The 5,000-nt window shown below is 53.4% G+C and overlaps 1 non-coding gene across 1 annotated transcript in view; it reads left to right on the forward strand.

The window, feature by feature from the left end:
* The first annotated feature begins 4,565 nt into the window (after positions 1 to 4,565).
* LOC148344841 (18S ribosomal RNA) overlaps positions 4,566 to 5,000 on the forward strand; it is a 1,987-nt gene continuing 1,552 nt past the window's right edge. The window contains exon 1 of the ribosomal RNA XR_015849057.1: positions 4,566 to 5,000. This exon is cut by the window's right edge and continues 1,552 nt beyond it. This is a non-coding gene — a ribosomal RNA (18S ribosomal RNA).

Here is a 5,000-nt window from a genome sequence, read left to right on the forward strand (position 1 = left end):
GCGCATATCCCCAAACACCGGCCCGATAATACGCGCACAATTCCCCAAACACCGGCGCGGATTTCAGCCACTATTGGCGGGCACAAGTCCCCCAACACTAGCCCGGGATTCAGCCACTAGTGGCGGGCACGATTCCCCAAACACCGGTCCGATAATACGCGCGCATATCCCCAAACACCGGCCCGATAATACGCGCACAATTCCCCAAACACCGGCCCGATAATACGCGCGCAATTCCCCAAACACCGGCCCGATAATACGCGCACATTTCCCCAAACACCGGCGCGGATTTCAGCCACTATTGGCGGGCACAAGTCCCCCAACACTAGCCCGGGATTCAGCCACTATTGGCGGGCACAAGTCCCCCAACACTAGCCCGGGATTCAGCCACTAGTGGCGGGCACGATTCCCCAAACACCGGCCCGGCGCTGAGTATATGGCCTCCGAAAGGCCCATACATTCAGACGGGTCCATGTATTTTCAACGACAGCAGCAGTACCGCCAAAATCCATGCAGCGGCGCTGGATTTATGGCCTCCGAAAGGCCCATTCATTCAGACGGGTCCATGTATTTTCAGCGACAGCCGCAGTACCGCCAAAATCCATGCAGAGGCGCTGAGTTTATGGCCTCCGAAAGGCCCATTCATTCAGACGGGTCCATGTATTTTCAGCGACAGCAGCAGTACCGCCAAAATCCATGCAGCGGCGCTGTATTTATGGCCTCCGAAAGGCCCATTCATTACCAACGGGGCTGCAGTAGCATCCCGCGGCCACGCAGGGGCAGATATTGTGAGGGAATTACATGGTAGTGGACGGAGCGCCCATGCATTTCCAATGGGAGTGCAGTACCTCAAAAATCCGCTCCAAGCCACCGAACTTGAGGGCCCGACGTTCCCTCAACACTAGCCCAGTGCAATCGACATTTCGTTCTGTGTACATTGTTACACAGAATGACAATACAAGGGAATTATTATTATTATTATTATTATTATGTATTCAGCCACTAGTGGCGGGCACAATACCCCAAACACTGGCCCGGCGCTGGCTGAGTTTATGGCCTCTGAAAGGCCCATACATTCAGACGGGTCCATGTATTTTCAGTTTTCCGTAGCAGGTGTGATTGTTTGTTTAATTAGGTAGTTTGTGTTGGTGACGGTGTTCCTAACTGTGGTGGCTTGTTTGTAGAATGTGGGGCCCTGCGTTTGTGTTATGTTGATTTCTGGTAATTTACTTTTTACTAAGTAGTCTTTCAGGTTTTTGTTTCTTTTAAAGGCTGAGATGATTTTGTAATCTTGGATTATGCTTGTGTTCTGTAGTGTCTGATTTATATTTTGTCCATTCATTCAGACGGGTCCATGTATTTTCAGCGACAGCCGCAGTACCGCCAAAATCCATGCAGCGGCGCTGGATTTATGGCCTCCGAAAGGCCCATTCATTCAGACGGGTCCATGTATTTTCAGCGACAGCCGCAGTACCGCCAAAATCCATGCAGAGGCGCTGAGTTTATGGCCTCCGAAAGGCCCATTCATTCAGACGGGTCCATGTATTTTCAACGACAGCCGCAGTACCGCCAAAATCCATGCAGCGGCGCTGTATTTATGGCCTCCGAAAGGCCCATTCATTCCCAACGGGGCAGCAGTAGCATCGCGCGGCCACGCGGGGGCAGATATTGTGAGGGAATTACATTGTAGTGGACGGAGCGCCCTTGCATTTCCAATGGGAGTGCAGTACCTCAAAAATCCGCTCCAAGCCACCGAACTTGAGGGCCCGACGTTCCCTCAACACTAGCCCAGTGCAATCGACATTTCGTTCTGTGTACATTGTTACACAGAATGACAATACAAGGGAATTATTATTATTATTATTATTATTATGTATTCAGCCACTAGTGGCGGGCACAATACCCCAAACACTGGCCCGGCGCTGGCTGAGTTTATGGCCTCCGAAAGGCCCATACATTCAGACGGGTCCATGTATTTTCAGTTTTCCGTAGCAGGTGTGATTGTTTGTTTAATTAGGTAGTTTGTGTTGGTGACGGTGTTCCTAACTGTGGTGGCTTGTTTGTAGAATGTGGGGCCCTGCGTTTGTGTTATGTTGATTTCTGGTAATTTACTTTTTACTAAGTAGTCTTTCAGGTTTTTGTTTCTTTTAAAGGCTGAGATGATTTTGTAATCTTGGATTATGCTTGTGTTCTGTAGTGTCTGATTTATATTTTGTCCATTCATTCAGACGGGTCCATGTATTTTCAGCGACAGCCGCAGTACCGCCAAAATCCATGCAGCGGCGCTGAGTTTATGGCCTCCGAAAGGCCCATTCATTCAGACGGGTCCATGTATTTTCAGCGACAGCCGCAGTACCGCCAAAATCCATGCAGCGGCGCTGGGTTTATGGAATCCGAAAGGCCCATTCATTCAGACGGGTCCATGTATTTTCAACGACAGCCGCAGTACCGCCAAAATCCATGCAGCGGCGCTGTATTTATGGCCTCCGAAAGGCCCATTCATTCCCAACGGGGCAGCAGTAGCATCGCGCGGCCACGCGGGGGCAGATATTGTGAGGGAATTACATTGTAGTGGACGGAGCGCCCATGCATTTCCAATGGGAGTGCAGTACCTCAAAAATCCGCTCCAAGCCACCGAACTTGAGGGCCCGACGTTCCCTCAACACTAGCCCAGTGCAATCGACATTTCGTTCTGTGTACATTGTTACACAGAATGACAATACAAGGGAATTATTATTATTATTATTATTATTATGTATTCAGCCACTAGTGGCGGGCACAATACCCCAAACACTGGCCCGGCGCTGGCTGAGTTTATGGCCTCCGAAAGGCCCATACATTCAGACGGGTCCATGTATTTTCAGTTTTCCGTAGCAGGTGTGATTGTTTGTTTAATTAGGTAGTTTGTGTTGGTGACGGTGTTCCTAACTGTGGTGGCTTGTTTGTAGAATGTGGGGCCCTGCGTTTGTGTTATGTTGATTTCTGGTAATTTACTTTTTACTAAGTAGTCTTTCAGGTTTTTGTTTCTTTTAAAGGCTGAGATGATTTTGTAATCTTGGATTATGCTTGTGTTCTGTAGTGTCTGATTTATATTTTGTCCATTCATTCAGACGGGTCCATGTATTTTCAGCGACAGCCGCAGTACCGCCAAAATCCATGCAGCGGCGCTGAGTTTATGGCCTCCGAAAGGCCCATTCATTCAGACGGGTCCATGTATTTTCAGCGACAGCCGCAGTACCGCCAAAATCCATGCAGCGGCGCTGGGTTTATGGAATCCGAAAGGCCCATTCATTCAGACGGGTCCATGTATTTTCAACGACAGCCGCAGTACCGCCAAAATCCATGCAGCGGCGCTGTATTTATGGCCTCCGAAAGGCCCATTCATTCCCAACGGGGCAGCAGTAGCATCGCGCGGCCACGCGGGGGCAGATATTGTGAGGGAATTACATTGTAGTGGACGGAGCGCCCATGTATGGCCAATGCATTTCCAATGGGAGTGCAGTACCTCAAAAATCCGCTAGAGGGCCCCGAACTTGAGGGCCCGGCGTTCCCTCAAGTGCCGATTTTATACCCCCTTCTCCAGCCGACAGCCAGAATTATATTAGGGACTCGCAATTTTGAGAGGTGAGCACCAGGGCTAATCAGCGGCCACCCGTGACCATTGAGTCCGACAGAGCAGAGGCTAGGGGCGGCCTCGCATCTCGCAATTACCGAGGGAAGATGCCGGTTCTCGAAAAATTTCTAAGTTTTTCAAATTTTAAAGTATTGAAGTATTTAGGGCGCTTCCCGCGGCCCTGGCTTTTGCATGTACCCCTCTAAGCTCCGGTTCTCGAAAAATGTCTAAGTTTTTCAAACTTTAAAGTATTGAAGCCGGACTTCCGCGGAGGCTGACAGGGGGCCTCCATCGAAGCACCCTTCACCCCCGGGTGAGCCGGCGTCGGCCCACGGGCCTGCCGGTTCCCCAACTGAGCGATTGGCACACGAGACCCGCCTCGGAGGGCCCACGTCGGCCGGCGCAAGCCGGTGTTCGGGCGTGCGGCTCCTCCGGCTTTGCGGGTCAAGCTCCAGCGCCGAGGATACTAGGCAAACGTTGGGCCCCCCCGAGCCGAGTGGATACCCGCCTCAGAAAGAGCTGGGGCGGTACGTACGGACGGCCTCACTAAGAGGGAACGGAAGCTACTAAAGCACACGTATAACTGTCCGATGTGCGAACGAAAGTGAGGCCGGACGAATCCGATACGAGTTACGAGTGAGGCGGGATCCACGGCTGGCACTCGCGGGGCCCTCTTGCGAAACCATGCCTCGGCGTGAACCTTTTGGCGGCAGAACCAAGACGAACCGAGGTCGAGCTTCCGTCTCGAGCCACACCCAGACGTCCGACCGTCGCGGAGCCCGACGCCACGCGTGCTAGGGCTCCGCGCGAAACATCGTTTCACGACACCCGCTCGTCAGCCCGTCCGAACGTATACGAGTGTCGCGCGGCCCCCCGGGCCCGGCTGTAGCCACAGCCTCGTCCCGGACCAGGGCCGCACCGCCACCAGCAGCGCCCCCCCGGCGGCAGACGCACTCTGGTTGATCCTGCCAGTAGCATATGCTTGTTTTCAAGATTAAGCCATGCATGTCTAAGTACGAATGGCCAGTACAGTGAAACTGCGAACGGCTCATTAAATCAGTTATGGTTCCTTTGATCGCTCCACCGTTACTTGGATAACTGTGGCAAATCCAGAGCTAATACATGCAAACGAGCGCCGACTCGCGGGCGGGGCTCCGGCCTCGCCCCGGGGACGCGTGCATTTATCAGACACAAAAACCCACGCGGTGTCCGGCGGGCGGGGGCTCAGCCGTCGCGCGCGTCCCCCGCGTCCGGCCTCCGCCTCTCCGGGCGGGGGCGTAAGCGGCGCGGGCGGCTCCGCGCGCGCCGGTCCTCGTTCCGCCGGCCCGGCCCCCCCTTTGTGTTGACTCAGGATAACCTCGTGCCGATCGCTCGCCCACCCGAGGCG

This window comes from Urocampus carinirostris, unplaced genomic scaffold (genome assembly GCF_059441175.1).
Source record: "Urocampus carinirostris isolate Australia breed hairy pipefish unplaced genomic scaffold, RoL_Ucar_1.0 HiC_scaffold_257, whole genome shotgun sequence".
Taxonomy (NCBI): Eukaryota; Metazoa; Chordata; class Actinopteri; order Syngnathiformes; family Syngnathidae; genus Urocampus; species Urocampus carinirostris.